The following is a 12,197-nucleotide window of genomic DNA, read 5'->3' as shown; positions in this document are numbered from 1 at the left end:
GGAGTAATATTTGACCAGCAGTATCTGTACTTTCACTCAAGTAATGGAGTTGAGTACTTTGTCCGCCTCTGGTCAGCTGTGTCAGCAGCGGTCGTTTCGCACTGGAAAAGCCTTTGCCTTGCATAACATAAATGGATTTTATTCGTTATAATACTGAGTGTAATTTAATTTGATGTTAAAATATGTTCCCTAATCTCAGTACTGTTTGTTTTTGGGCAGGTTTTGGAGTCAGTCACACCATCTCTCAGCTACGAGTGAAACGCGAGGCTGCGGTCTAAAGTTCGCAGTTCCCCTGTGTGGCGAGGGGGGCGTGGTTCAGCGAGGTCTGCAACGGGAGAGAGATGCAGGAGACGAGCGGTGCGTAAGTAGGTCAAGTGCAAATGATAAACACCTGTGTCTCGTTTCAGTAATTGGTGTGGAGAGACCGGATAAAAGCCACCAGTAATCGGAAAGCAAGGGAGAGATACTGACTGGGAACTCGAGCCACACGGGGAGACTGTTTGCTGGAGCAGGAATTGTATGCAGATTTATATTCTGAGTTATTTACTGAGTGATTGAAAGCGCAGTGGGCGCCACTTCTTTTGTTTGTGCCAGAGAGCTTTAAATAAAGCACGAGTCCCAGTCACGCCGACCCTGTCTTCTTCCTTCCACACTTTGAACCACATCACACTGGTGCCGAAACCCGGGAAGGAAGAAGAACGCCGCCGCATGCAGTCCCCGGAACTCCATCTGCCCCAGCCCCGCCCACTCATGTGCCTCTCAATAAGATGGATCCCCAGGACGACCCTAAGGTGTTCATAGACCTGTTTGAGAGGTTGACTGAGGCATGTGGGTGGCCCCAAGAGGACTGGCCAGTGCAGCTCATCCCCCTGCTGTCTGGAGAAGCGCAGGTGGCAGCACAACAGCTGCCAGTCCAGAACATCCTGGTCTACAAAGACCTTAAGCACGCCATCCTCCAGCGGATCGGCCTGAGTCCCGAGCAGCACCGCCAGCGCTTCAGGTCACTGGACCTTGTGTGTGGCCGACCCTTCATGATGGCGCAACAGCTCCGGGACGCCTGCCGCACCACAGGCTGCCCCCGATCAAGCTGGCCTGTACCAAATACCCGTGAGTATTAAGGGGGGTACGTATCAGGCTTTGGTGGATTCGGGATGTAACCAAACCTCAATTCATCAAAGCCTGATTCAGCCGGAGGCATTGGATAAGAGCCGCGTGGTTAAGGTTCGGTGTGTGCACGGGGATGTGGTGAACTACCCCTTAATGTCGGTGAGATATTCAATTTCGGGGACAAAATCATAGGGTAGAGGTTGCAGTTAGCCCGCACCTCAGACATCCGCTAATTTTGTGAACAAATTGGCCAGGTTTTAGTGTATTATTGGGGCATTTATGTGCGGATGTCTCTTGGGGGAAAGGAGAGCGGGGAAGGGGGGCGGTCACACAGGTAGGAGAAGCTGAGCCAGGACCAATGGGAACTGAGACAGGGGAACAGAGCGCTGTTGAGAGGAGAAACCTCACAGAATGTGATGATTTTTCCCTGGAACAGTCTCAGGATGAAACGCTCAAAAACGCCTTTGAACAGGTCCGTTTCATCGACGGGCAGCTTCTCCAACCGACTCGACCGCTCTCCTATCCTTATTTTGCTATTTTAAAAGACAGGTTGTATCGAGTGACCCAAGACACTCAGTCAAAACAAGATACAACTCAGTTGTTAGTACCAAAAAGCCGTCGGGAAATGCTTTTCCAGGCGGCTCACTGTAATCTGATGGCCGGACATTTAGGACAAGCAGCAACACTTAATCGTCTAATGACCCGATTTTTCTGGCCGGGCATTCATGAGAATGTGCGCAGGTGGTGTGCGTCTTGTCGTGAATGTCAGCTGGTGAACCCGCCGGCCACCCCAAAAGCATCATTGTGCCCTCTCCCTCTTATGCAGGTCCCCTTCGAATGGCTGGAACCCCTCTTGTTTGCCGTGCGTGAGGTCCCCCAAGCCTCCACGGGGATTGCCCCCTTCGAGCTTCTCTACGGACGTCAGCCCCGCGGGGTGTTGGAAGTTCTAAGAGAAACTTGGGAGGACGGACCTTCAGACAGTAAAAATGAAATTCAGTATGTACTGGACCTGAGAACAAAACATCCACACTTTGGGGCGGCTCTCTATGGAGAATTTGTTACAGGCTCCGTGCAGACAAAGCCGGTTGTATAACAGGGGAACCAGATTATGCACTAGTGGATTATGCAACACGATACCCAGAGGCAGTGGCGCTCCGCAACATTTCCGCGAAAAGTGTAGCGGACGCACTGTTTCATCTAATTTCCCGGGTGGGAATCGCAAAAGAGATTCTCACCGATCAAGGCACAGCGTTTATGTCACGGACTCTCCGCGAACTTTACGGACTCTTGGGCATTAAATCGATTCGCACCAGCGTTTATCACCCACAAACAGACGGTCTGGTCGAACGATTTAATCGCACATTAAAAACCATGATTCGGAAGTTCGTTCACGAAGACGCCAAAAATTGGGACAAATGACGAGCCTCTTGTTTTTTTAGCATTATCCATAGATCAAGCAGGGTGAAATAAATGGCTGAGGGGGACTCCAATTTCATGCACGCCATAGCTCGTTGTTCTAGGGGTATGATTCTCGCTTAGGGTGTGAGAGGACCCGGGTTCAAATCCCGGACGAGCCCACTTCGGAGTCTCTTTATTGAGCAATATCCGTAAATCAAGCACGGTGAAATAAATGGCTGGGGGGGACTCCAGAATCATGCACGTCATGGCTGATTCTTCTAGGGTTATGATTCTCACGTAGGGTGCGAGAGGTCCCAGGTTCAAATTCCGCCTCTATCTTTGGTGCATCTTTTCTTGAGCAGTATACATCCTTGCTGATTTCTCTGGGCCAATCGCAAGCCTCCGTCAAGTTAGACTAGTGCTGTTTCTGCGCATATTCAAGCCCGCATCTCGCTGTTCTTCTTTGTTCCTCGTCTGCAAGTTTAACTTGGTCAACCACTTTGCTCGTTGACTTAGAGCGCTTGCACTGAAATGAGGTGTCGTTTCTGAGATGGCTCAGATGGGCTGCGCTGCAGGGTAGCCGTCTGCAGGTGACTCAAGCCTCGTGTCCTTTGACTTGGCATTTTTCGCAATATTGGTTTGGGAAGGCAGCCCAAGCCAGTGGAGGTACGGCAGAAAGGAGTTTCTTGGAAAGCTTCACATTCCTGTGAGCCTTCATTTTGCATTTTCTAGATGCAGGAGCATCCACTGGCTCGTTGGTCTAGGGGTATGATTCTCGCTTAGGGTCTGAGAGGTCCCGGGTTCAAATCCCAGACGAGCCCACCTTCAGCTTTGAAACCGCTGTGTGGCGAGGGGGCGTGGTTCAGCGAGGTCTGCAACAGGAGAGAGAGACAGGAGACGAGTAAGTATCTCCTGCAAATGATAAACACCTCTGTCTCGTTTCAGTAATTGGTGTGGAGAGACCGGATAAAAGCCACCAGTATCGGGAAACAAGGGAGAGAGACTTACAGGGAACTCGAGCCACACAGGGAGACTGTTTGCGGGAGCCAGAATTGTATGCAGATTTATATTCTGAGCTATTTAATAAGTTATTGAAAGCGCAGTGGGCGCCACTTCTTTTGTTTGTGCCAGAGAGCTGCAAATAAAGCACGAGTCCCAGTCACGCTGACCCTGTCTTCTTCCTTCCACCCTTTGAACCACATCACACTGGTGCCGAAACCCAGGAAGGAAGAAAAACGCCGCCGCCGTCATGCAGTCCCCGCCAGGATCGCCATTTGTGGAGGTCATCCAATCACTCGCGGGTCTTCACCAGGAACACCATCAGGCACTGCTGAGCATGAGGGACGATCAGGAACGGCGTTTCCGAGCACTCATCCAAGCCCAGCAGGAAGACCGCGAGCTGTTCCGGAGCTGGATTGACCGGGAGGTTCGGGCTACGGGAACTCCATCTGCCCCAGCACCGCCCACTCACGTGCCTCTCAATAAGATGGGTCCCCAGGATGACCCGGAGGTGTTCATAGACCTGTTTGAGAGGTCGGCTGAGGCATGTGGGTGGCCCCAAGAGGACTGGCCAGTGCGGCTCATCCCCCTGCTGTCTGGAGAAGCACAGGTGACCACACAACAGCTGCCAGTCCAGAACCTCCTGGTCTACAAAGACCTGAAGCACACCATCCTCCAGCGGGTCGGCCTGAGTCCCGAGCAGCACCGCCAGCGATTCAGGTCGCTGGACCTCGGAGAGTGTGGCCGACCCTTCGTGATGGCGCAACAGCTCCGGGACGCCTGCCGCAGATGGCTGATGGCCGAGAAAAGCGACATTGAGGAAGTCATTGATAAAGTGGTACTGGAGCAGTTCGTGGCTCGGCTGCCGAGGAAGACTGCCCAGTGGGTCCAGTGCCACCGCCCGACGTCGCTGAAACAGGCCATCCAACTGGCAGAGGACCAGATGGTGGCATGCCCCGGGGTCGGCGAACCACTGCGATCTGTCTCTCTCTCTCTCCCTTTCCCGGTGCTGCGGGGACCCAGGTCATTTTATTGATCAGTGATGGAGGTGGGGACACTGATCCGGGTCCCGGACGCCCCACAGGCTGCCCCCGATCAAGCTGGCCTGTACCAAATACCCGTGAGTATTAAGGGGGGTACGTATCAGGCTTTGGTGGATTCGGGATGTAACCAAACCTCAATTCATCAAAGCCTGATTCAGCCGTAGGCATTGGATAAGAGCCGCGTGGTTAAGGTTCGGTGCGTGCACGGGGATGTGGTGAACTACCCCTTAATGTCGGTGGCTATTCAATTTCGGGGACAAAAGCATAGAGTAGAGGTGGCAGTTAGCCCGCACCTCAGACATCCGTTAATTTTGGGAACAAATTGGCCAGATTTTAGTGTATTATTGGGGCATTTATGTGCGGATGTCTCTTGGGGGAAAGGAGAGTGGGGAAGGGGGGCGGTCGCACAGGTAGGAGAAGCTGAGCCGGGACCAATGGGAACTGAGACAGGGGAACAAAGCGCTGTTGAGAGGAGAAACCTCACAGAGTGTGATGATTTTCCCCTGGAACAGTCTCAGGATGAAACGCTCAAAAATGCCTTTGAACAGGTCCGTTCCATCGACGGGCAGCTTCTCCAACCGACTCGACCGCTCTCCTATCCTTATTTTGCTATTTTAAAAGACAGGTTGTATCGAGTGATCCAAGACACTCAGTCAAAACAAGATACAACTCAGTTGTTAGTACCAAAAAGCCGTCGGGAAATGCTTTTCCAGGCGGCTCACTGTAATCCGATGGCCGGACATTTGGGTCAAGCAGCAACACTTAATCGTCTAATGACCCGATTTTTCTGGCCGGGCATTCATGAGAACGTGAGCAGGTGGTGCCGTGAATGTCGTGAATGTCAGCTGGTGAACCCACCGGCCACCCCAAAGCACCATTGTGCCCTCTCCCTCTCCCCTTCGAACCCTTCGAAAGAGTTGGCATGGACCTCATCGGGCCATTAGAACGATCTGCACGTGGGCATCGCTTTGCATTAGTCCTAGTGGATTATGCAACACGATACCCGCCAAATTACTCGCCAAGTGGCAAGGACCCTTTGAGGTCACACGACAAGTTGGAGATCTCAATTATGAGGTAGTACGATCAGACAGGAGTGGGGCACATCAAATTTACCATCTCAATCTCCTTAAAAAGTGGAGCGAGGCGGAGTCCGTGATGTTGGCGATGGCGGTGAGTGGAGAGGAAGATCTCGGCCCAGAAGTGAACACTAAAAATCAATCTCTCGCTCTGGCCCCAGGAGGAGATCACCTCTCGCCCTCACAACTCACTGATGTGGCCAAGTTGCAAGCTGAATTTGCAGATGTGTTCTCACCCCTGCCTGGTTGCACAAACCTCATTCAGCACCACATTGAGACTGAGCCGGGCGTGGTAGTGCGCAGCTGATTGGGCGAGCCCGATAGTTTTAGTGCCTAAAACGGACGGCTTGGTGCGGTTCTGTGTGGATTATCGCAAGGTGAATACTGTGTCGAAATTCGACGCATATCCAATGTTGACGAATTGCTTGATCGGCTGGGTTCTGCTCGATTTTACTCGACACTGGATTTAACGAAAGGATATTGGCAGATCCCTTTATCACCTATATCCAAAGAAAAGACCGCTTTCACAACGCCGTTTGGACCAATTTCTTCCGCTTCATTTCGGGTTGTTCGAGGCTCCTGCCACCTTTAAGCGGCTCATGGACCGGATACTCCGACCGCACACTGCGTATGCCGCTGCCTATTTAGATGACATTATCATCTATAGTAACTACTGGCAGCGTCATATGCAGCATCTGCGGGCTGTTCTGAGATTGCTGAGAGGGGCCGGACTAACAGCCAACCCGAAAAAGTGTGAGGTTGGGCGTGTGGAGGTCAGGTATCTGGGCTTCCACTTGGGTCACGGACAGGTATAGGACAGATATAGGTGATAAAGGGATCTGCCCCAAATTGATAAGACGGCAGCAGTTGCAACCTGTCCGAGATCCAATACCAAAAAGGAGGTGAGGCAGTTCCTCGGGCTGGTGGGATATTATAGAAGGTTTGTACCTAAGTATTCGGACCTCACCAGCCCGCTGACTGACCTCACTAAAACGGAAGCACCAGATCCGGTCCAGTGGACGGAGCAGTGCCAGCAGGCTTTCACCCAGATCCTTCACTCCCCTGACTTTTCTCTCCCTTTTTTGTTGCAGACTGACGCGTCGGACAGGGGGCTTGGAGCGGTCCTGTCCCAGGAGATAGAGGGTGAGGAACGACCGGTGCTGTACATCAGTCGTAAGCTCTCGAAGAGAGAGACGATGTACAGCACCATAGAAAAGGAATGCTTGGAGATAAGATGGGCCTTGCTCACTCTCCGCTATTATCTCCTGGGACGGGAATTCACTTTCTGTTTGGACCATGCGCCCCTGCAGTGGCTCCACCGCATGAAGGATACCAACGCGCAGATCACCCGTTGGTATCTGGCATTACAGCCCTTTAAATTCAAGGTGGTCCACAGGCCGGGGGTGCAGATGGCTGTAGCTGACTTCCTCTCCAGAAATGGGGGGGGGTGGCTGCAGGCCGGAGGGCTCCCCAGCCTGAGTCGGGCGGTGGGGGTATGTGGCGAGGGGGGCGTGGTTCAGCGAGGTCTGAAACGGGAGAGAGAGGCAGGAGACGAGCGGTGCGTAAGTGCAAATGATAAACACATGTGTCTCGTTTCAGTAATTGGTGTGGAGAGACCGGATAAAAGCCACCAGTAATCGGGAAGCAAGGGAGAGAGACTGACTGGCAACTCGAGCCACACGGGGAGACTGTTTGCTGGAGCAGGAATTGTATGCGGATTTATATTCTGGGTTAAATAGAGAATAAATTCCATTTGTCTTATTTATTTATCTTATTATTTTGTCCATTGGTGTTCTTGCTTAATAATACATGTTCATCTTTTGATTATTGCTGTCGCCTATAGTAATTATGTGTGTGATTTTTAATTTCCAGCCCATTTTAAGCCAGCAATATGATCATTTTTATATTAATGTAAAAACGTTTAACCCAACCAGCTGGGTCAAAATAACCCAGCATGTGTTCTGTCCAATATTTACCCAGCGCTGGGTTGCCAAATAACCCAAGTTGGGTTGTTTTTAACCCAGCATTTTTTAGAGTGCAGAAAAAAAGAGTATATGGGACAAATAAAAGTGTAAAAACACTGGGATCAAATTTGGGATTAAGAACAAGGGTCATTCTACACAGCAGAGGTAATGTTCCTCATTAACATCAGCAAATAATAACTTTAATTATCAACAGCTGATACTAACTGACACTATCAGATGAGAACACAATCTGAACTGAATTGAGCTTGATAATGACACTAACTTTGCAACACTGTCGCCATTATTAAACTGAACTGAATCAACATTATCTGACTTGAGCTGAAGAATGAAACTATGGCCATTTGTAGAACTGCTTATAGCTAAATTGAAGTTGTATCATAATTGATGGACTTTGCTAAATTGAGTTATTTTCCAGCTCATTAATGTTACATTACTCTGAAAAATAAAATAAAATCTGCCTTGTAATAAAGCAATATATAAATAAATGTCACTTGACTAGACTAAATCCCTATTCACACGGGATTAGTATTACCTGGTGACCTCCAGTCATTTGTAATAATTGCGGATGTTGTCTGTGATCTTAATCCCGTGCGAATCGGCCATGTCTGTAATTTGTAAAGTAAAAATTCCCCCGCAAATGACCTACCATATTTTGTTTTTGTTTCCTGTGCGAATATACCACACAAAATTCAGATGTGGGGGGGTAATTTCAAAATCACACAAGGTCCCCAGATAATACTAACCCCGTGCGAATAGGGCTTAACTCACACTTTTACACTGACTGTTATGTTTCAACACATCAAATAAATCTGTCAGAATGGCCAGCCCTGTGTTTCTGACTGTTTTTCTAAATTTTTTACGTTTTAGATTTGACATAGCTTTCTAAACAATGAATATAACATATATAAAAACATTACTTGTTCCTCTAAAAGTCATTTTTCACTTTATCTTATTAGTTACCACGCTTTTAATGTTTGTCACAAAAACGGTGAGAGCTTTTTCAAAACATCTAAATCTGATTGGCGAGCTTTACGCAATCAGGGAATCAGGGTGCATATTGTTAGAAAAAAAAAAAGTCTCAGTGGGCAATCCTCAGTCAAAATCTGCAATGTGAGCCAGGCTTATCATATCATATCGTATCTCATTTCCATAATTAAAATTTAAAATTCAAATACAGTATGCTGCATTTTTACTTTAACTCATCCATTTCTGTCTAATTTTAACAGGGTTTACAAAATAAAATCATTGTTTTAACATACATTATTATGCATGCTAAAGTGGCGATATATGCCACAATGCAACTTGTTAGCAAAATAATTTTGTTCAGTGTTGGGAAAAGTTACTCTTAAAAGTAATGCATTACTGCATTACTCCATAAAAAAGTAACTAATTGTGTTACTTAGTTAATTTTTATGTAAAGTAATGCATTATGTTATTTTTGTGTTACTTTTTGTCACCTGGGCTGGGCTTGCTTATTTGATTTTTAATAACAAAAAAAACACAAAAGGTATATTTTTGGCAACTGTAAAGGCAATTTCACACCAAAAGAGAAATTAATGAGCCTTGGGCTGAAAGAAGTGCCTCTGCCTCTGCACCTCACTCCCAAATTCTCTCAACACAGGGACAGGAGAGCTGTCAGTCAATAAAGGTAAACACAAAGTAGCTTCCGTTGCTCATTTGAAAAATTAACTCAGATATAGTTTAAAAGTAATGCGTTACTTTACTAGTTACTTGAAAAAAGTAATCTGATTATGTAACTCACGTTACTTGTAATACGTTACCCTCAACACTGGTCAAGTTTGTCAGTTGGCATTGCTAGCTGACAGATTTATAGAAAATTTAAATTTGAGTAAAATTTAAGCAATTGCCCCCCCAAAAAATTGTTAGTCATGGAATCCCTGATGTCGGCCCCGCTGCAAATGGAGCGCTTAGCCAAGCGCTAAATACCCTCTACGTGTTTTTGCAGCGTTGAGCAATGTAACCAATCACAGACATATCTGTTGATTTCTTAAACGCAATGGCCAATCAGAAACGTTTTGCCAGTTTTTGAGTGCAGTTTTGCACGCTCGTGAATCATCTCATGACTAAGTGCAGACGCGATGTAAATAAGAGATTCATTGTGCAGTTTAGAGAGCTTCATTGATTATAATCAGCAAATAATAACTTTAATTATCAACAGCTGATACTAACTGACACTATCAGATGAGAACACAATCTGAACTGAATTGAGCTTGATAATGACACTAACTTTGCAACACTGTCGCCATTATTAAACTGAACTGAATCAACATTATCTGACTTGAGCTGAAGAATGAAACTATGGCCATTTGTAGAACTGCTTATAGCTAAATTGAAGTTGTATCATAATTGATGGACTTTGCTAAATTGAGTTATTTTCCAGCTCATTAATGTTACATTACTCTGAAAAATAAAATAAAATCTGCCTTGTAATAAAGCAATATATAAATAAATGTCACTTGACTAGACTAAATCCCTATTCACACGGGATTAGTATTACCTGGTGACCTCCAGTCATTTGTAATAATTGCGGATGTTGTCTGTGATCTTAATCCCGTGCGAATCGGCCATGTCTGTAATTTGTAAAGTAAAAATTCCCCCGCAAATGACCTACCATATTTTGTTTTTGTTTCCTGTGCGAATATACCACACAAAATTCAGATGTGGGGGGGTAATTTCAAAATCACACAAGGTCCCCAGATAATACTAACCCCGTGCGAATAGGGCTTAACTCACACTTTTACACTGACTGTTATGTTTCAACACATCAAATAAATCTGTCAGAATGGCCAGCCCTGTGTTTCTGACTGTTTTTCTAAATTTTTTACGTTTTAGATTTGACATAGCTTTCTAAACAATGAATATAACATATATAAAAACATTACTTGTTCCTCTAAAAGTCATTTTTCACTTTATCTTATTAGTTACCACGCTTTTAATGTTTGTCACAAAAACGGTGAGAGCTTTTTCAAAACATCTAAATCTGATTGGCGAGCTTTACGCAATCAGGGAATCAGGGTGCATATTGTTAGAAAAAAAAAAAGTCTCAGTGGGCAATCCTCAGTCAAAATCTGCAATGTGAGCCAGGCTTATCATATCATATCGTATCTCATTTCCATAATTAAAATTTAAAATTCAAATACAGTATGCTGCATTTTTACTTTAACTCATCCATTTCTGTCTAATTTTAACAGGGTTTACAAAATAAAATCATTGTTTTAACATACATTATTATGCATGCTAAAGTGGCGATATATGCCACAATGCAACTTGTTAGCAAAATAATTTTGTTCAGTGTTGGGAAAAGTTACTCTTAAAAGTAATGCATTACTGCATTACTCCATAAAAAAGTAACTAATTGTGTTACTTAGTTAATTTTTATGTAAAGTAATGCATTATGTTATTTTTGTGTTACTTTTTGTCACCTGGGCTGGGCTTGCTTATTTGATTTTTAATAACAAAAAAAACACAAAAGGTATATTTTTGGCAACTGTAAAGGCAATTTCACACCAAAAGAGAAATTAATGAGCCTTGGGCTGAAAGAAGTGCCTCTGCCTCTGCACCTCACTCCCAAATTCTCTCAACACAGGGACAGGAGAGCTGTCAGTCAATAAAGGTAAACACAAAGTAGCTTCCGTTGCTCATTTGAAAAATTAACTCAGATATAGTTTAAAAGTAATGCGTTACTTTACTAGTTACTTGAAAAAAGTAATCTGATTACGTTACTTGTGTTACTTGTAATACGTTACCCTCAACACTGGTCAAGTTTGTCAGTTGGCATTGCTAGCTGTAGAAAATTTAGAAAATTTAAATTTGAGTAAAATTTAAGCAATTGCCCCCCCCCAAAAAATTGTTAGTCATGGAATCCCTGATGTCGGCCCCGCTGCAAATGGAGCGCTTAGCCAAGCGCTAAATACCCTCTACGTGTTTTTGCAGCGTTGAGCAATGTAACCAATCACAGACATATCTGTTGATTTCTTAAACGCAATGGCCAATCAGAAACGTTTTGCCAGTTTTTGAGTGCAGTTTTGCACGCTCGTGAATCATCTCATGACTAAGTGCAGACGCGATGTAAATAGAGATTCATTGTGCAGTTTAGAGAGCTTCATTGATTATAACGGAACTTTGTAAGATCGCAATGAATGAAGATGAGTCACGCTTTTTAGTGATAAAGGCTTTGCGCACTTTCTAGGGCAGTGGTTCTCAAACTGGGGTACCCCTGGGGGTACGTGAGGTGACGGAGGTTGTACGCGAACAAAATTCCGAGTTTTGGCATTCATTTAATTCTACCCCAACTTAAAGTAACATTAAAACCGAAATGTATTTCTGACAAGCAAAATGCCGCTTCCAATGTAAAAACAGGAAAATGGGAGTGCCGTAACCAGTCAAGGCAGTGTGCATGTGATAGGATTCCTGCTGAATATGCTGCTTTAGCAAATCGTGCTACTGTTCAACGTATCTTAAAGTAGATCTTCACTTAATAGCATGAAGAGCAAATATTGACACTCACTGTAGACTACATTGAGATCGATTTAATCTCTCTTCGATACAGACACATACCCTGTGCGAGT

The 12,197-nt window shown here is 45.6% G+C and overlaps 1 protein-coding gene and 1 non-coding gene across 2 annotated transcripts in view; one reads left to right on the top strand and one right to left on the bottom strand.

Moving 5' to 3' along the window:
• LOC107736946 (sodium- and chloride-dependent GABA transporter 1-like) overlaps positions 1-12,197 on the bottom strand; it is a 25,746-nt gene that overhangs the window by 2,373 nt on the left and 11,176 nt on the right. The gene's annotated exons all lie outside the window — the stretch shown is intronic.
• Positions 3,255-3,326, top strand: trnap-agg (transfer RNA proline (anticodon AGG)). The gene has a single exon. It is a non-coding gene; the product is annotated as a tRNA-Pro (tRNA).

Source organism: Sinocyclocheilus rhinocerous, unplaced genomic scaffold, assembly GCF_001515625.1.
Source record: "Sinocyclocheilus rhinocerous isolate Xijiao unplaced genomic scaffold, SAMN03320098_v1.1 scaffold554, whole genome shotgun sequence".
In the NCBI taxonomy this organism is placed as follows: Eukaryota; Metazoa; Chordata; class Actinopteri; order Cypriniformes; family Cyprinidae; genus Sinocyclocheilus; species Sinocyclocheilus rhinocerous.
Note: the sequence above shows the minus strand (reverse complement) of the source record. Positions and strands in the feature narration are given on the sequence as shown.